Genomic DNA, 20,640 nt, shown 5'->3' with positions numbered 1-20,640 from the left:
TCTTTAAGGGAGTTTTTTATTCCTCTTTAAGGGCCCCTATCACCTTCATAAAGTTATTTTTAAGGTCGTTTTCTTCTGCTTCATCTGCATTGGGATGTTCAGGTCTTGCTGTTGTAGAATCACTAGGTTCTGGTGGTGCCGTATTGCTCTTTATGTTGTTGAACGTATTCTTACACTGGCGTTTACACATCTGGGTTTAGGATGATTATAGGTATGGGTGTTGATTCTTGTGTTGTCTTTTTTGGATGGGTGTTTTATTCCTTTATTATCTTCTTTTTATTGTCTTTTGGCCTGAATGTCCAAGGGTTCTGGTGGTTGACTGGTCCTCAGGTCCAGTAGGGTTGTCTCAGGTGAGGTTTGTGTGCCTAGATCTAGGGTATCCTCTGGTTCTTCTGACTGGTGTGGGCTGTGCCTGTGCCTGTGGAGTCTGCTGGAGTTGCGGGGAGGGCTGGCTGTGGGGAGGACGATGAGGTGAGTAGGTTCGGGAGGTAGAGTGGGTTTTGGGGGAACAGAATCCAGTGGGTGGCGGCAGTGGTGGTGCATCCTGCAGCCAGGTCTCTCACCTGCTGGCCGGCAAGCGTTTCTTAGTTGTAGTCAGTACAGGTCAGTTAAGGGCAGCACCTTGGTCAGTCAGGAAGCCTAGACTGACCAGCAGCCATTGTTTAGAATGTCACCAGTGTCCCTGCTTCAGCATGAGAGAAGCGGGAGGATTTTACCTCAATACTATTCCCACTTGTGTTCATAATTCACCATGACCTCTCCCAATACCGTGAGCTAGAATGGGACAAACACAAACACGATGGTTACAATGCTGCCTTGTAACAGGGACTCTGAGCTGGTCCCCAAAGGCTCTTCTAGGTGCAGACTGTGGACAGAGATGTGAGCAACTTTCCCGAGGCTGCTCGGAGATCACACCTTACCCTCTACTCCAAGGTCTTCTGCCGCCATAGGCTAAATGAAGACTGTGACAGTTCATCTCATCCCACCATGACTGGACTTGGAAGCATCTAGGAGACACACCTCTGGATGTTTCCAGTGCGGACTGACTGAGGAGGGAAGACTCATCCTGTGGGCGGGAGTCCTGAAATGGATAAAAGGAGAAAAGAAAAGCAAACTGTGCCTTGGCGTTCCTCCCTCCTACTTCCTGACTTGGGACCCAGTGTGACCGGTCACCTCATTCTCCTGCCACCACAGGTAGAGCTGTTGACTCATGCCTCCCATGCCATGGTGTCCGTGTTCTCAGACTCCAAGCCCGCACAAACTCTTCCTTCCCTGAGGTGCTTTAGTCAGGTTGTACTGGCTTGTCAACTTGACAGGGACCTGGGCACGTCTGGTGGCAGTTTGAGTGAGGATGGCCCTGTAGGCTCACAGTTTGACTCTTTGGTCCAGAGTTGGTGGAGCTGTTGGGAAAGGATTGGGAAGTGTGACCTTGCTGGAGGAGGTGTGCCTCTGGGGAAAGCTTTGAGGTCTCAAAAGCCCATGCCACTCCCAGATGGCTTTCTCTGCCTTGTGCTTGTGGATCGAGATATGAACTCTCAGCTATTGCTCAGCACGGGTGGTTCTGAGTTGTATAAGAAAGCAGGCTGAGCAAGCCGTGAGGAGCAAGCCCTCCTCCTTGACTTTTGCATCAGCTCCTGCCTCCAGGTTCCTGCCTTGGGTTCCTTTCCAGACTTCCTTTCGTGCTGGACTACAGCTGTGAGCTGACTAAACTGTTTCTTCCCCGAGTCGCTTTTGGTCATGGTTTTTATCACAGCAACAGAAACCCCAAGACGAGCTGACGGAAACAGTGAAGTTGCGAAGGCTGAATCTGGAGTGGCCGCTAGTCTCTGGATGCTGCCCAGGTTGCTGTCCTTGTTGCTGATTGAGTTCATTGTCAGTGCCACTGGGGGATGGACAACGCATAGCCTGTCTCCCTGATGAAGGTCTAGTGTTCCCGGCACAGATTCTTCCTAGACTCTAAGGGCAGAGCTGTTGTTGCTCTTTTAGGGGGCCGCCACCCAGTTCCCAAATAAATCACACACGGAGGCTTATTCTTAATTATGAACCCCTGGCCTTAGCTTGGCTTGTTTCTAGCCAGCTTTCCTTAACTCAAAATTATCCCACCTATCTTTGGCCTTGGGGCTTTTATCTTTCTCTATTCCTGTATGCTTTTTCTTTCCTTCTTACTCGGTGTCTGGCTGTGTGGCTGTGTGACTGGGTGGCTGGCCCCTGAAGTCCTCCCCCTTCCTCTCATTCCTCCTTCTCTGGCTACTTCTTTCTACTTTTCCTCCCAGAATTCTCCTTCTATTTATTCTCTCTGCCTGCCAGCCCTGCCTATCCTTTCTCCTGCCTCACTATTGGCAGTTCAGTTCTTTATTAGACCATCAGGTGTTTTAGACAGGCACAGTAACACAGCTTCCCAGAGTTAAACAAATGCAACATAAACAAAAGTAACACACCTTAAAATAATACTCCCTAACACAGAGCAGCAGTGCAGAATTCCGAAGCATTTGCCAGCAGGTCGTGCACTGTGAATTCTGCCTCCAGTCAGACCTGGAGCTGTCCCTCACCTGCTTCTGACATGCCCTCTTCCCTGCTTCCCCTTTCTCCTCTGGAGGCTTTCATCGGCCCCTGGCAGGTGTGTGTGTATGGCAGGGATAGCGAGAGCGAGGGACTAGGCGTTTGACAGATCCCTGATAGGCAGACAGATGAGAAAAGGGGCCACAGCTAGATAGTAATGATGGAAATTTTCTGCCTTCTCCCTTCCCCTCCTGACCAGAGACAAAGCCTTGTGGGCTTTTCCTCCAGCCAATACAACGGGCAGTCCGTCCTGACAAGTTCAAGGCTGGGACACATTTACCTAACATTGTGGGCCTGTCCATTTCCCCGTCTTTGTACAAACTGGCCAACCCTAAATTAGGGAACGAAGCCCCCCTCAAAAGCCCCTTAAACCCTCAGCCCTCCGGGGCGGGCAGGCTCTGCCTTCCGAGGGCCTTTCTGTGGTGTTTCCTCACCCTTAATGAGTGCCTTTCTTCACTGGTTGGCTGCTGCGTCTGAGATTTTTCCCTGATGCTACCTTTGTGCTCAGACTTTTCTTACCGTTTAATTCTTTAACTGGCAGAGAAAACAACCTGATCAGACCCCCAGGCAGTAACGTCAGTGTAGGAATAAGACAAGACACTGGGTGATGGTCTGCATGATTTCCTTTCTTCCACCTTTTCATTTTATATTTAGACCTTGTCTTTGGAAACAAAAACAAAAACAAAGATTTTTTTGGTTGTTATTGTACTAACTCTCCCTCGTAAAATCTATGTTTTTCTTTACGTCTAAACTGATGGCAAGAGTTCCGTGTAGCCAAGAACAGCGGGATGGAGAGGGAAGGGGATGGAAGGAAAATTGTAGCAATTGCTGTATACAGATAATTTCTTAACGTCCACGTACTGTTATGGTTCAGTGTGAAATACCCCCACAGACCCATGCCTTTTGGTCTCCTGCTGATAGTAATTTTGTTTTTGGTGAGGGTGAACTTTAGGGGCGGGGCCTATGTGGAAGAAGTGGGGCACGGGGTGGGCCTTGAAATTTGTAATCAGCTCCTGCTTCACGCCTTCTCTCTGCTTTCTGTCGGCCTCAGATATGAGCAAGCGCCCTCCACCATGGCTTCCCCACCTTGATGGACCGCATCTCCTGAACCTGCTCTAAATCCTCCTTCCCTTAGGTGCCTGCCACCTTCAGGCACTCCATCAGTGATGAGAGGTGCTGATGCAGGCACTGGTGATGATTCCCACGCCCTCTGTATATCGGGGGAACGTAGAGGATACACACACACACACACACACACACACACACACACACACACGCACACACACGCTGGCCATCATGCATATATATCGAATCTCTGGCAATATAACTTATTCACTAATATAAACCAACATCCTGAAGGGAGTGGATGCTTCTGCTGTCATCTCTGGGATGTGGATGGTACTGGCAAAGCCAGGCAGTTCCTCAGGCTGTGTGAGGGAACAAGATGTAAACAGCAGAGTGTTTCACATTATTCCTGAGATCCACTCTCTAATGGCTCTTTGCTCTAGGGAGCAAATTCTGTTTCAGCCACAGGAGGGCCTCTGTCCCCTGAACTGCCTGTCACACAGACTGGGAATTCAGAGATAAAAGGGGAGCAGACTCAGGTCAGAATAACAGTACTTTGTCTTCTGCGTGGAGATGAATGGCGTATTTGGCTCTCGTCCAACACTTCCTCCAGTTGGTGACGCCTGTGGACGGCTTTTTAAAAATACTGGTTTGACTCCTTTGGACAAACGTTGCTGGCCTGTGCAGATCAATACATATGCAAAGATACAAGCTCCCTGTCCCCCCCCCCCCCCCAGTTCACATTCTCACACCCAAGACAGACTCAGGTTTGCCACACTGTCTGAAGTGTGCTCTGTTCCAGCGTCACCAGGAGGAACCAGTTTGCCATAGCCACTCCATTACGGGAAACAAAGGGCAGGGACTACATAGGAGCCATAGCCCTGGGGCCTCTACCACCTTGTCTATGGCAGGAGTCACAGCCACCATGCATGGAACCATCTTCCCATAACCATGGACTGTGGAGCACCTGCCAGAGTGACCTCACTGTCCAGTAGTCACTGTAGTGATGACTGTCTTGTAACACGAATCCTAACTGGTCTTAATAAAAACCTGGAGCGAGATATCAGAGTAAATGTTGAAAGATCAGAGAGACAAAGGAACAAGCCACAGCCACTTCTCACCTCACCAACTCCTCAGCTGAAAAGAGCTTCTGTCTCCTCTCGCCTTATATTCCTTTCTCTGCCCAGCCATATCACTTCCTGTCTCAACCTCCCTAGTGCTGGGATTAAAAGCATGTGTGCCTCCCAAGTCCTGGGAGCAAAGGCAGGAGATCCCAAGTGCTGGGATTAAATATGTGTGCCACCACTGCCTGCTTCTGTGGGTAACTAGTGGCTGGCTCTGTCCTCTGATCTTCAGGCAATCTTTATTTGTTAGAGTACACACAAAACATCACCACACTATCTCACGGGTCATAGGTGACTTACGTCTCCCTCCAGCCCCGAGTGCCATTCACGGGATGGGCATAAGCTCTGGGTTTCCAGGTCTTATGAATAAATGAGGCAACAGTCCTTCATGTCACGTGCTTTCGCCAGGCCTACCTTCTGTCCCAGGTTGTTCCTTCCATCTTCAGAGTCAGGGGAAGTGGAGTTAGTCGGGGATAAGTAAGGCACAGGGTGGGCCTGACTCGGGTGGAATTGTGGTTTGGGGGCTGTGTGGGGAAAGGTGGGCAGGGTAGGAGGCTGTCCTGGGATACCTGGGATGCCTTGGGATCAGCATAGTTAGAGGGCTGCAAAACTGCTCCAGCTGCTGGTACCTGTAGCTGGATTATCACCAGATGAGGAGTACATCAAGGCCAGGGTTAAACTGCTCCAGCTAGGACACTCCTTCCCTTGAGCTGAGGTGGGTTTACCTTCCTATACTTGCCTAGCATGGGTTATTTCCTCCTTTTCCCAGAGGATGTGAGGAGAACCAGCTTCCCCATTAACTCAGGCCTGTGTTATAGCAGCTTCCAGGAGGCAGGATCCCAGTTCAGGGAGCATCTGTGACCTGTTGTGCGGTAATAGCTTGGTTTTTCTCGTGTTCGGCTCCCTTCACAAGTACTTAGTGTGAAATCATAGGGGAAGGAAGTGTGAGCAGAAGAAAAACAGCACTATTACACAACCCCCTGAAGAGACTGCTGTGATAGAATTAAGAGCTGCCGCCCTAGGACATTCTAACAGACGACACTGTGAGGTTGCCAAGGTAACCCACCAGGATACAGCTCCAGCATCTCTGGGGTTGAGGCTGGGTAGATGAGGTCAGTTAGAGGTAAGGCCCAGCTGCCCAGGGTCTGTCCCCTAACGAGCCAGCCCACAGCAGTCCAGGCTGCTTTCTCTACGACATAAGTGAACCCAAGGCTCAGCTACTTATCAGGCATCACAGGCAAAAGAGAATCGGAACACTGTCGGTAATTGTTGAATATAGGCCACACAGGGCTTTCAAAGAGCTGGGTGTAAAGAGCTCAGTTCATTACATACATGTTTATCGAAAACTGTACCAAGTAGGAAGCATCAGGATGTATAGAAAGATCAAGAAAAAGCAAAACAAAACAAAACTAAAACTAAAAAATGAAGAGCCAGACGGTGAAAGAATTCATTGAAGACATTTGAATACAAAGCACCAAGGACAATACTGAGTGGAGGAAAATGGAAAAATGCCAGACTATCTTATTAACCCCAAGGACCCAGTGTTTACAAAACAAAGAACCCAAACCACATACTAAAATAAAATTACACGAAATTTATAATCAGAAAGAATTTGCTTTAAAATAGTCTCTCTTCTCTGCCTCTCCTTTCAGAGCTCTGTGACTGACCACTGTCGGGGGCTGCCCTCCTTACGTCCGGGGCATCCGGGGCTCTGCACAGTGAGAGCCCCGATTTTCAGGTCTCAGGCAGCTCTTTAGCTGAAACCTGCCTTTGACTTCACAAATAAGTGTTCAGTAGGGGTGCTCGGACCCTTGTCCTGGCTTACTTTTTTCTCCCAGTGGGGCAGTGGGGATGGGAAGTGGGATGGGGAAATGTGGGCAGAGGTGGGGAGGTGTGCCAGGAAGTGGGAGTGGAGAGGCGAAGGTGGAGAAGAACACGAGTCGGGTGGAATGGTGGTGGGAAGTAGAAAACAGATGGTTACAGGAAAGAAAATCCCGGAGACGCTCTCACAAGAGGAGTCCCTGCAAATAAGACAGTGCTTCCTCCCCCTGGCGGGTGTTATTAGTACCAGACGGACCTCATTAAAACACAGGGCCTAGATCAGCCCTCCACCGCGCTGCTCCACTGCCTAAGGACCCTTCTTTGCCCAACCAGAACAGGGTAATCAATTAGATCTCAGCCCCTTATGGTAATGATGATAATAACGATAATAGCCCAGTTACAGAGTGCTCCCAAGCATTTCCCATTTAATAATGCACGAGGAAGTGCCACTTGAAGTAAGGACAGAAGGCAGGAATCCATCCTGACCATTTGTCTCTAGGGTTCCTGCTCTCAAGCCCTGCATGGCAATTCTGTTTTGTTTTACTGGCCTCAAGGAGACACTATTTCAGTACATTTTCACTTTGGTTTATGGAATTTTCTCCTTGAGGAACCCATCTTGCTAGGCTAAGATAACCCAGTCCCCTCAAGATTTTAAATCTTTGAATGCCTGGATAAGGTGGGGTAAGAGAGGCTGAGGCCAGTGGCATTATTTCTCTCCCTGAGCACTACTTGCCTAGAGATAAACCCGGCAGCATGCGCGCTGCTTGGGGACGTTCCCACCTGTGGAATGGGTCGAGAATGGACCTTTATCCAGCTTTCCACCCCACCCTGGCCATCAGCATGCTGATGGCGGTCGCCTTCCCAGAATCTTGTCTGGAATCTCGGTGCTCCCCTAAGCGTGTTCCAGAGCCCGGGACTGGGAAAAGGAGACTGGGGGAGGGCCCGGGGTTGCGGAGCGCTGGCGGCGCACGGGGCTGACGGGTCTCTCGCGCCCGACTGCCAGGGGCCGCTGGGCTTCACCAAGAAGATGCAGCGCAGCATATTTTGCACATGAGTTCAGAGGAAGAGGAAGTGTAGCAGGCGGACGCGCGGCGGCGGCGGCGGCGGCGGCGGCGCGGGGTGGGGTGGGGTGGGTGGGTGGGGGCGGCGGGGCTAGAGTCGGAGCGCGCAGGGCGCAGGGCGCAGCGAGCGGGAGCGCGGCGGCCACTGGCTCCCGGGAGGGACCCGCGCGGCCAGCGCCCGAGGGACCTACGACACGCGAGCGGCCGCGCCCCGCGCTCTGCCCCCACCCCCGGGGCCCCGTCGTCGGCGCGCCGCCCTGCTCTGCATGGCACAAACTTTCATCCCGGGACGCAGCACGCTGTCTCCGGGAGCCCGCGCCACGGTCGCCGCCACTGGTCCCCAGAGGTAGGTGGGCGTGCGGCGAGGTGGCGCGCAGAGGCCGCTGGCTCCGCCGCTCCTGATCCTGGTGAGCAGGGCGACAGCTCCTCTTGGCACCTCAGGGCTTCGGAGCTGCCAGGCGAGCCCCCTGGTCCAGGTCGCGTGGGGTTGGGGATCGATCGATGGGACGCCAGGTTCTGGGCCAACTTTTTTTTTTTTTTTTAGGATGAAGAGAAAAAACAAAAAAACACGCGAGCGCGTTGGGGAGACAGAGGGTCGGGTCGTCTGCGCGGGGGCGGGGGGGGGGGGGGCGGTCATGGGCTCCGCGGGCGCAGGAACTACTGGGAGGACGCGGAGGGAAGCTCGGAGGCTACAGGTGGGTTAGGACCAGAGACTAGTGGGTACCCGGCCCGGAACAGATGGGAGCTGCCACCACCCACGTGCTCCCGGAGAGGTGGGCTGACCCAGGGCAGAGGTGTGCGACTCTTGAAAGCAGACGGGCCACGCGCGGAGACTCGGTGGAGATCCGGGGAGCCGAGTCCCTGGCACCAGAAACGGTTTTTTTCCCCCCCCACTACTGAAATGGATTTTTCTTGCCTTGTCGTAACGCACTTAACTAGGCACGGGACAGGTCAGGGTGGGCATGGGTTCTGGGCCGAGAGGAAGCCTGACTCTCAGGCTAGTGCTCCGGGTCCGCTGCGGCACCGCTATCTTTGGAGGCCAGAATCGCGCAAGGGCAAGGTTAGCCCCGCGCGTGCTCCCTGCTGCCTCTTGGCTGCCGGCTCTCAGCTGCCCCCTGTGGGCGGTGGGTGGTGTCAGTGAGTTTGTTTAGGGGTTTACAGACAAAAACTATTTGTTTTTTTAAAGAGTCTGGCACAGATCTTTGTATGTGAGTGGCCGCCCAGATACCCAGCAGCAGCCGCTTCTTCTCCACACAGCCGTTTTCAGATGCTGGGCGAATGGTCAGAACAGGTGTCTCCCAACCCCTACCATGGGGTGTCATCTCAGGATAAGCCTTTTCCAGGAAGGAAGCCCGGGTGTAATGTGAGCGGCCTGCAAGTCTGTGGGTAGAGCCACTGAACCCAATATACCCGTGGCCGCCAGGATTCCTAATTTTACCTTCAGATCAGCTGAATTCTGGGGAAGTTCAGGTGACACACACGTCACCAGCCTCCCACCTTCAGAGGTTAAGCAACAAGCTGTATGGTGTGTGCTCTCTAACCTCAGTGAATCCGTGTGACCCTAGAGTGAGCTGGCATACTCTTCTGCCATCTGTACGATTTCATGAGGCCTGAGCGATTCCAGCCCTGAGCTGGGAACCTCGCTGTGCCCGCATTTGTGGGGCAGGCCACCGGCTTGTTTTGTCTTTGTCTTTGACATCATGGACGAGGGGCAAATGAAGTGGACTGTGTGGTCAGCCAATGGATTTGGTGCAGGAATTGAAATAGAATAAATTGGGGCGACAAGTCAGTTCTTTCTCTCCCTCTGAAATGGGAATTTTTGGCTTGATTTCAAGTAATTGCTTTGTCTGCAGGGAAACAGGCCTGCGTGATGGGAGTTCTGTAAGCTGCTTGTGTCCCTCCACGCCTCACTTACATCAGAGCTGAAGCTGTGTGGTCCCATGGCTTGGTGGCCATGGCTGCCTTACAAAGGATTTCCTGTGTAGCCCTGGCTGGTCTGGATCTCTCACTGTGTAGACCAGGCTGGCCTCACACTTGAAGCGATCCTTCTTCCAAGTGCTGGAATTGTGACATGCACCAGCACAGCCAGCCCCCACTAAAACATACAAACAAACAAAAATTACCATTTAGTAAAGTTGCCACAGGGACCATGAAAATACCTAGCTGGGCCCAGTGGCATGCTTGTGTAATCTCAGAACTCAGAAGGTAGAGGAGGCTGGAGAAGTTGGAGTTGGAGGCCAGCCTGGGCTACAAAAACAAAGACCCATAGGTAGATTTTCTAACGTTTTGCTCTATTGGCTTTCTTACACGTCTAGCCAGCCATCTGTCTATCCAGTGTGTTGCTTCACGTGTTTTAAATTAAGTTACAGTCTTAGTACAGGGTCACTTGTAGACTTTTCAACTCACATTTCATTAGTGTTCAACATGTGTTCATGTGTTCTTAGGGTAACAGGTACATGACAGGGAAATACGCCTGCACATTGTTTTGACGTTTGCACTGTGTAACAGTCTTTATCAAGATGGATAATACAACATCAACCTGGGTTTCTTCATGGCCACCACTAGTCAGTTCCAGCCCCTGACTTCCCAGGGGCAACCACTGCTCTGTTTCACCATAGGTCAGTTTAGAACGTGATTTACCTTTTTGTGAGAAACACAGTCTTGCACACTCATCTTATTACTGAAAAGGGCTGTGGCCTCTCCGAGGCCCTTCCACCGTGGCCCCTCTGTGGGACCCGACCTAGTGCGATCCAGGAGGCAGGAAGTGTGGCTCTCTGGTGGAACGTCTTACACGGATTTCTACAGTTCTGAATAAAGTGTCTTTTTCACTCAGTAATTCCATTTTGTTACTGATGAGTTATGTTCAGGAGGCGTGTGTGTGTGTGTGTGTGTGTGTGTGTGTGTGTGCCAGTTTGTTTGCGTATCCCCCTGTTCCTGGGTACGTGGGTTACAGCCCAGCTTTCTTGTTAGTTGCTGGTTATTATGAAAGACAGTGCCATGAGTATTTGTGCATTTGCTCACAGAGTTCCTGGGGACATAGTTCCCATTCTCATGAATAAATACCCGTGTCACAGAAGGGGCGTGTATAATGTATAGGGGAGATTGCTAGGCTTTTTCTAGTGTGGAGATTCCATTTCTCACTCCTAGAAAGAGTACAAATGTGATTCTGGAGATCACATCCTAATCCCATTTCCCTAGCTCTAAATCAGAATGATTAGTTAGATCAGTGTTCTCCTGGGACACTCATGGACATGTTTTCATAGGTAGAAGGGACTATAAGATGCAGACCTTGGCACTGTCACTTAATGGGTTTAATTTTTATTTTCTGTGTGTATGGTGTGTGTGAGACGTGTGTGTGTATGGTGTGTGTATGATGTGTGGTGTGTGTGTGTGTGTGTGTGTGTGTGTATGTGATGTGTGTGTGTGATGTGATGTCCTCACTCGTGCCCAGCAAATGCTTTTCTCCCTGAGCCATCTCTCCAGCCCGTAGGTGGATTTAGACTTAGATTCCTGCCAGTGCTAAGATGGATGCCATGTCTTCAGAGCTTCACAGAAGGGGTTTCCATAGGGAATAGACCCTAGGTTGTGAAAGATTGGGTGGGTGATTGCTATAAAAGAAAAACAACCCCCAAGTTCCACAGAACCCCACTGAACTTCTGCCGAGATATGCCTGGGGGATTCTGGGCCATTGGTGTGCTAATGTAAAGTTGGTGGAGGTGCCCTTTGGATTTCGAGAATGTGGGCATTGTCTTTGGGAGACAGGGCAGAGTTGGAGTGGTGAGTGCAGAGCAGCTTTTCTGAGAACGTGATTTACCTTTTTGTGAGAAACACAGTCTTGCACACCCATCTTATTACTGAAAAGGGCTGTGGCCTCTCCGAGGCCCTTCCACCGTGGCCCCTCTGTGGGACCCGACCTAGTGCGATCCAGGAGGCAGGAAGTGTGGCTCTCTGGTGGAACAGAGGGTGAAATGTTTCCACGTCCCTCAAGCTGTCTCAGTGCTGACCGAGTGTCTCGGGGACAGATGACTCAGGTGCAGTCTTGAGACGTTGGAAAGGGTCTGGGCTCTGTCATGTATGGAACTGCAGTAAAGATTGTGTGGTGCGGACCACAAGGAAAGGACACAGCAGACATCCACGAGAGGACTGAGCTGCCCGTCTGCCTGATTGTGTCTTGGGAGGGTGACAGTGGGTGCTAAGAGCTCACGGTCCCAACTGTCAGCTGGTGGTTCACCCCAGCGTGGGGGATGGGTATTAACTACTTGGACCCAGAGCAACTTTGCCAACACAAACTTCATTGTAGTAGCACCATTCTATTTCATCACCGATTTTACCGTCAGCATTAACAAAATATTAGGTGTTACACTATTTGCTAGGTGCTGCTTGGCACCTTACCTGTGTTACCTGAGTTATCAGCCTGGAGGACAGTGAAGCTTGGCGGTCCCCAAGCCCCGGGTTTACCTTGCAGTGTTTCTGAAACCTTTAGGGGAGAGACTGTGGCACTCAGGTTTAGTGGCTGCAGAATCTTCTGGAAGCACAGTTCATAATATATGAAGACAGAGTGTAATAGAAGTGTCACTGGGGTAGTGAGAACAAAATGACAGGAAATGACACTCTGGAGTCACCTCCTCTAGTATTCTGTGTACTGTTGTCTCACAGGCATAGAGTTTTGGCACAGTTGGGGCTTGTAGAGCTCTGACTTTGGAGGTCGGCATGGTGACACATATCTGTAATCTTAGCATTTAGGAGCTGTAGGCTGAAAGAAGGAGCGTTCAAGGCCAGCCTGGGCTACAGAAAAGAGCCCCTGACTCAAAAAGTAAAATAAGGGCCAGCAAGATGGCTCAGCAGGCAAAGGGGCTTGTCTCGAAAGCCTTTTGACATGAGTTCAGTTCCCAGAGCTCAGGACAGGAAAGAACTGACTCCTGAATATTGTCCTCTGACCTGAGCATACCCTGGCTCAAGAGTACATGTAGCTATCACACACACACACACACACACACACACACACACACACACACACATACACACACACTTTGTTGTTGTTGTTGTTTTTTGGAGACAGGGTAACTCTCTCTGTAGACCAGGCTGTTCTTGTACTCAGAGATCCACCTGCCTCGGCCTCCTGAGTGCTGGAGTAAAAGGTGTGCACCTCCACACCTGGCTTTTGTTTTTAAAAAGTGAAAGGTACTGGTCAGTTGGGGTTGTGATTTTATTGAGTGACTGAAATACAGTAGCCACTAGCCACGTGTAGCTGTCAGAATGTGTGTTTAAATGAGCCAAAGTTGGATAAAACTAAATGCTAGCCACAGTTCAAGTATCTCGAGCCACGCGTGGCCACTGGAGCCGTGTCTGCCACTGCTGTGAGCTCTGTGGGACAGTGACGTGGTGGTGTGCATACTTCCTTACCCTTCAGTTGAGAACTGGATCCAGGGGTGGTAACGGCCAGGGCGCTTTCCTTTCCACTGACAGAGATGCATTGTGGCAGGCGTTCCTTTTATGTTTACCCTTTGGAGGATTTTTTAGGGATATGCGTGATAACTTTCCTCCCAGTCACATTCATTTTTTGACATAGATTCCAGTTTCTCTTTTCTCCTGGGCCCCCAAAGGGGCTTTTCATTATTATCATTGCATATTTTATCAAGATGTATTTTCGTGAAGGATCAGTACGGCAGGCGGTTCAGAATCCCTGCTTGAGTCCTCTAAATTCCCTGCTCTCCAAATAAGAATCTGGTCCAGCTTTTAAATATGCATTTGTGTGAATTATGCCTTACCTGGGCTGAATTCAGAGAGGGAAATCACTCTCAGTGGGCCAGACCAAAGAGCTAGGAAATCAGGTCACATTATCTGGGGATGGCTACCTGCCAGGGCTGAGGCAGAGACATTGTCTGGGAGGGCCTCCCTTGAGTCTGAGCTGCCTCGGGAGAGCAGGGGTGATGGAGAGGGCAAGGGACTCCAGTTGTCCCCACCGTTCATGGCTCTTACCTCTTACTTAGGCATCAAAGGCGAAGGGAAGACGGTCCCCGCTGCTCATGGACAGATTCAAACAAACTGTGCTTGTCACTGTGTAAGAAGCTGACCAGCTCATCTGCTTCATAATCCTAGATCAAAGGTTTCCACACTTTCAGTCAGGAACTGACAACTCTCTCTGGCTTCTTCACATGAAGTGCCCTATTTTGTTGCCCTAAATCTGCTCAGAGTCAGCATGGGAGCTTTGCAGAGGGTGCTCAGCTGCTGTTGTTGTGCTTGTGTATGGAAAGCACCTGCTTCCTACCTCACCTTGTGCTGAGGAACCCGTCACACTTTGTAGACTAGCTCTCAGTGTTCGGATGTGAGGGTGCTGTGATCGCTGTTGCCCGTGAAGTTGGCTGTGAAGAGATTTGGGTGGTCACAGAATGGTTAATGGAATGTGTCAACTCCACGAATTTTCACATTTCAGAAATGTAAAGTACAGATCTATTCATTTGAATCCTTTCTCAGTTTAGAAAGGGTTTGTGTTGCCAGGTGGTGGTGGCGCAAGCCTTTGATCCTAAAACTCAGGAGTCAGAGAGAGGCAGGTGGATCTCTGAGTTCGAGTCCAGCCTGTTCTACAGAGTGAGTTCCAGGGCAGCCAGGACTACACAGAGAGACCATGTCTTGAAAAAAAAGGGGGTGTGGGTTATGTGTGTGCACATATCTTCTGACACCTTATAAGTACCCTTTTCAGTGTGCTGTGACAACCCATGCCAGGTTACAAGGACTCTTTATAATGGATCACAAACAGTAGTACTGAATGGTTAACACGTGTCTGTCTACCTCATGGTGTTGGATACTCAGGGCCTTCTGTATGAGAGGCCAGTGCTCTGCCACTGAGCCATGGCCCCAGTGCCCCTGGGTAATGTTACGCTCCTTGTTCTGCCTGCTGAGCGTCCTAACCTGTGTCCAGCACTTCCTGTCTTGATGTAGCCGTCACTGTACAAGTAGATGTTGCATTTGTTCTATTTACAGATTTAAAAAATGGATTCCAGGGTTTCCTTGGAGGCATACCTGGGAAGCAGGGGGCACCTGGGCCTGTGAACCCAAGCCCTGGGCTAGACTGTTCAGGAATTGAACTTAGGCCGCAGAGATGGCTCAGTGGGTAGAAACACCTGTTTGTAAGCCTGATGACCTGGATTAGACTCCCAGGACTAAAGCGTTTGCCTTAACTGTTCAAGTGTTAGTGAATTGAGAGTCAGAAATTGAGATAAAACACTGAGAAATCCAAAGAACAGTGGAGGAATGATTGGCTGACCACGTTTCCAAGATCAAGACGCCTGAGGTGAATTTCTCCAAGCCCTTCCTTCTTCCTCTCTGTGTCCCTCTATCTTCCTCTGAGTCTGCCAGAAAACTCTGTGGTTCATTCTGGCCAGCTGAACATGAACTCTGCCCTCCACACAAAGGTCCACCTCCATTGATGGTCTCAGAGTGACAGCACAAACACATATCCTGCAACATTTCCCCCCTTTTGTCTAAATAAAAGGAAAGGTTTTAGCTCTGACATAGTAAAACTGTATACAACAAGAACAATTATCAGGTATTGTCTAAATAAAAAGGAAAGGTGTTAACTTTAACAAAATGAAACTATATACAATAAGAACAATTATCAAGTAAGAAATACACTCACAATGCCCAGTCCATTTATATTTGGAAAATTTAAAGAACATACTTCATTATCTGTCCTCTCTTGGTGGGTCCAAAGTTTTGTACAAAATTTACTTTCTATCATAGCTAAGGAAAACTGTAACTATTAACTATCTAATCTTCAACCCCATCAGAGACCTGAGAAGGATATAATATTATTTGGATAAACAGAGCAAGCAACTCCCAAAACCATAGAAATGACAGAGACAGCTGGCTGCCTGGACAGTTACCCCAAGATTCCTCTGCAACATTGGGGCATCCATCTTTGGCCTATAGGCCTAGAATATCTGACAGATTTTTCTGTGAAGTAGGAAATTTTGAAGAACTGTCCTACCTTGTCTTAGCAAAGTTTGGCAGTTGCCTTCTTTTGTGTCCTGCTTGTCCAATTTGTACAGCATGCTGTCAGCAGTCGAGGCAAGGGAAGTTTCTTGCCCAGTGGCTAACTTTGTCACAAATGAAAGAAAACTCCATATGGAAGTTCTTTGATGCCCATCATCTTTTCTTTTGAAATAGATTGGTGCTGCCAGGAGCAGGCATGACTCACTGTCATGAAAAGCCTTATGTTATTAAAACATTTTAAATGTCATATTCTGCAGGTCTCTGAAGTGTTTGAAGACAGTTTGTCTATTTAAAATATATCTGTTTGACCTTGTAAAGATACCTAACATGACTAAAAGTTTGATTATTATATATGACTAACTACTAACCTTTATTTCTTTATTATCCTAATTAGCTTTCAAGGACTAGAACTTTACATTAAATTTTCAAATGAGCTGCATAGGTACAATACTTAAGCAAGAATAGAAACATATGTACGGTATAACAAAAATAACCTCATATTTGTATCAATATATGTGGGAGTCCATCTCCAACCTGCTCCCACCTTTTGAAGGGTTCTTGGGTGGAGGAAAGAGGAATTAGGAAATAGTGGGTAGAAAGATAGACCTAGACAATGAGGAGAAAGACAGAGACACAGGATAGCTTCAGGAGGGCCCTGGATCAATATCCAGTCACTGCCTTGTTTATTCAAAAGGGCTTTTAAAATAACACCAAGGGGAGAGGCAAAAGACCTCTCCCTTACAAGAGCAAAGCAATAACGTGCAGTCAAATGTAGACCCTTCCAAACACCTGGTAACCACACCCATGATCAAATCATCCCATTATGCAGCCCTGCTGGATAAAGCAAGCTCAGATTCTTTGACCCTGAGTAAGATCTCACTAGATAGCCTCTGTGGGCTCCCTCAAGTATACAAATATATTTAAACAAGAGTAGAAGCATATATACAGTATAACAAAAATAAACTGAATTTGTATCAATATACAAAAATCCCTACCAATTTAAAATATCTGAGACTAGTAGTTGCCTTTTAGTTTAAAAGTAGATTCAATAATCTACCCTTTTATCCTATCGTTCCTATCCCCCTTTTCTTTTTAGAATGAAATCCCTGAATCTAATCTCCTTTGCTTAGTTTCTTGCCTGACTATGACCAATAACAACTTGTAACCAACCCCTCAAAATGATGATAAACATCCATAATCCACTGAATGACCCAAAACCACCCACCCCCACCTCTTGGGAAGATGGGCGTTGTGTTCTTAAAATTACTTCCTGTTGTCTGGGGTCGATGGCATCTTTAGGGGACCCTCAGAAAATGGAGGTAGTGGTCAACTCCTGGGAGAACTAGCAGTGGTCCAGTCTTGGTGTGATGGGAAATTGCAGGGCTTATCTGAAGTTCCGGTTGGAGTAGTCTATGAGGCTGGACCATCTCAGCTAACCACCTTGAAATTCTCCTGAGCAGTTTGTAGTCCAAAGCTGATCTTTAGTTGGTGTTTGTCATCTTAGTGGCGTTACCACAATTTAGGTAGAACCATCTTTGTGGGGCCCTGTCATCCTTATGGAGACTTCAGAGGTCACTGTTAGGAATGGTCATGATTCACTGCAGAAAACTGACATTTTAAATGTTATATGCAGCAGATCTTGGAGAGGTTTAAGGAACACAATCTATTAAATACATCCAAGGTACACAAATTTAGTTCCTAGTTACCTGCTTCAGACTCAAGGCAGAAATCACATATAGGAATCTAGAAGAAGCCTATTTCTAGAATTAGTTAGTACTCTATATGACCGTTAATATCATGGCAGAAAGTATATATATATACATATATATGTATATATATATGTATATGTATATATGTGACAGATAGACAGATAGATTTTGAGATAATAGTTATACCTTAAGAAAAGTGTTAAAGAGTCAAAATAAAACCAAAGGATTATGAGATTAGTGGCAATAGACTAGACCCCTCCTTTTTTTGGACCCATACCAGGTGGCTCTTCAGACATGAGACAGATTTTGGATTTTTCTTTAACAAGCATAATTGGGTTTAGAGAAGGAGAGAGTCATGCTTCAGTCAAAAGCCAGCTTTAATTTTCAATTGAATTGGGACTGCAAAAAGACCATCACCTTATATGTCTGTAGAGAACAGCAGAAAAAAACATTGGAAGACTTATGAGATTTTTATCCTATTGGAAATGTATACCATTAGGCCAATTTACTCTTTTTTGGGGACATTTTCTCTAGATGATTTCCCCTTCTCCTTCAGATGTCTCATTTGTCCAGTGGTCTTCAGATTCCTTAGTTGGATGCTTTTATTCTCCTGGAAAGACAAAAACAAAACCCTGTCCCAGCCCTAACTTTGGGGAGTTTCCCTTTTTGGCATCTTGAAGTTAGTTTAGATTGAATGACCTCACTGTTAGATGAACTATCATCTCCTTTCCTAATCAAGAGGTCTCTCCCATTCAAATCAAATCATTATCCATTCTGATAGTATCCACAGCTTTTCTTCTCCTGTGGAAACAAAAGCAAAACCTCTTCCCCAACATAACACATATCCTGGTTTGCATTCTGAGATCAACACATCCTTAAAGTGTACAGGGTGATTTAACTCTGTAGTTTTTTTTTTCTATTATCCAGTGACTCTCTGCAGCTGTTGTTCTTTTCTCATTAGCACTGAGAAAATTTAAAGTTAATAAAGCATTGTGTAATCTATCTCTGGGGTCTTTATTACTCATTTCTATTATTAAGCATATATTTTAATGTGCAAATAGATCCTTCTATAACTTCTTGTCCTGTAGGATTGTGTGGGATGCCTATAATATGCTTTATGTCATAATATAAAAAAACTGTTTTATTTTACTAGAGACATACACTAGAAATTGTCATTCTTAATTTGTATGTGTATTCCAATAATGGCCACACCTTATAATAAATGTATAATTACAGAGTCAGCCTTTTCAGAACTCAAAGCAGTTTCCCATTGAAATCCTAAATATGTACCTATGGTATGGTGCACATACTTTAATTTTCCAAACTCTGAAAAATGAAACACATCCATTTGCCCAGTGTCATTTCTTTAAGTACTTTTTGGGTTACTTCCTGCAGGTAATGGAGTTTGGTTATACAAATAACAAGTAGGACATTTCCTTATAACTTCCTTGACTTGCTGCCAGGTTATAGAAAAATCTTTCTTCAAACCTTTGCTATTAACATGTTTTTTCTTAGGAAATTCTGAAGCTTCTAGCACATTTCCTGCCAATAGCTGATTGATTGCATCATTACCTTGTGCCAAAGGGCCTGGTAGACCCGTATGGGATCTGATATGTGTTACATACAAGGGATGATTTCTCTTTCTGATTATTTCTTGTAATTGAATAAATAACAAAGTTAATTCTGAATCATCTGGAATAAGTTCAGTGGTTTTAATATGTAAAACAACTCTTTCTGCATATTGATAGTCAGTAACTATATTAAGATTTTCTGGAAAATCTAATGATACCATGAGAATAACATATAATTCTGACTTTTGAACAGAATCATAAGGGCTTTGGGCCACTTTACTTAAAATTCCTGACTTATAACTTGCCTTCCCTGATTTATTTGCATCAGTATGGAATGTAAAGCCTCCAGAAATTGGTGTTCCCCATACAATGTGAGGAAGGATCCAATTAATTCTCCTTATAAACTGAAGTCTCTTGCTTTTGGAATATTTGTTGCTGATATCTTCCAAAAATATTACTGTAAGCTTTTTGCTAGTTCATTTCCTGTCCATAATGGGGCAATTTCAGCATTAGTAAAAGGTACTACAATTTCTGCTGGGTCTATTCCTGCTAATTGACAAAGACCTAATTTTCCTTTCAGAATCAGTTCAGAAACCTTTTCTACATAGGTCTTTAATTTTTTTTGCTCTGTGTGGCAAAAATATCCATTCTAAAATATTTTCTTCTCTCTGCATAAGAATTCCTGTGGGAGAATGCAGAGAAGGTAAAATAGTTGGAATATGGTCAAGCTCTGGACCCAAAATGATCCACATGTGCATCCTGCAACTTCTTTTCTACCAAAGCCAATTGTCTCTCATCCATCCAAGGCCAACTCTAGAAGATCACAGTTAACAGCAGCTCAGCCATGATAAGAAAACCACAGAGATAGCAAAGGACAGAAAGAAACTTTGAAATATGGCCCTGTGGCTCTCAAGTTCACTTTACCTTTTATATTATTATTATTAATTATATTATTATTCTTACATTTTATTCACTGGAGGGTGGCATGTGCCACAGCATGCATGTGGAGGTCAAAGGATAATTGCACGAATTGGTTCTCTCTTTCCACCATGTGTGTCTAGTGTAGCAGGAGATTTGTTTGTGTTGTCCCTCCAAGACCACCAATGGAGTTGGACCTTGGTTCCGAAGGCGGAGTTCACGTTCAGCTGGCCAGAATGAACCATGGAGTTTTCTGGCAGACTCAGAGGAAGATAGAGGGACACAGAGAGGAAGAAGGAAGGGCCTGGAGAGATTCACTGCAGGCTTTTCGGTCTTGGCAATGTGGAGAGTAGGGTCAGCAGAATGGTCCTCCACCGTTCTTTGGATTTATCAGGGTTTTATCTCAATTTCTGACCCCCGAGTTTTTATTAATACTAGAACAATTAAGGTAAATGCTTTATCTGGCATCCAACATGTAGCTGTGACTTTTAAAGCTACCACTTTACCACCGCTGCGGGTCACCGACAGGGACTGTTCCCATTGCGATCTCCCCACAACAACTGCGCACCCGGCCCCCAAATGTGCAGTCACAGCAGCCTGAGTCAGTCACTCACCTCTGGCGCTGTCGTTCAGGCAGCCCGGTGCCCTCCCACGCCATGTCCTGTCCGCCCGCCCGGGCGTCTCCTGCCGTTTCCCCTTGCATCTGCTTCTCAGACCTCTCCCTCCCTCTGGTAAGGCAAAAGCACCAGGACTGGTGGAGTGATTACTTGGTCTGTTGTTAGTGCCCTGTCTGAGAGGAACAGAGAGGTCGATGAAACAC

At 47.3% G+C, this 20,640-nt stretch overlaps 1 protein-coding gene across 1 annotated transcript in view; it reads left to right on the top strand.

The window, feature by feature from the left end:
* Positions 1–7,868: 7,868 nt before the first annotated feature.
* Positions 7,869–20,640, top strand: part of Rftn1 (raftlin, lipid raft linker 1) — a 196,992-nt gene continuing 184,220 nt past the window's right edge. Inside the window, exon 1 of the mRNA XM_059281590.1 lies at positions 7,869–7,976. The gene's annotated coding sequence lies outside the window, so the exon portion shown is untranslated. The remainder of the gene's footprint in view (positions 7,977–20,640) is intronic.

The sequence above is a fragment of the Peromyscus eremicus genome, chromosome 16_21 (genome assembly GCF_949786415.1).
Source record: "Peromyscus eremicus chromosome 16_21, PerEre_H2_v1, whole genome shotgun sequence".
NCBI lineage: Eukaryota > Metazoa > Chordata > Mammalia > Rodentia > Cricetidae > Peromyscus > Peromyscus eremicus.
This window is presented reverse-complemented; position numbering and strand designations above follow the sequence as displayed.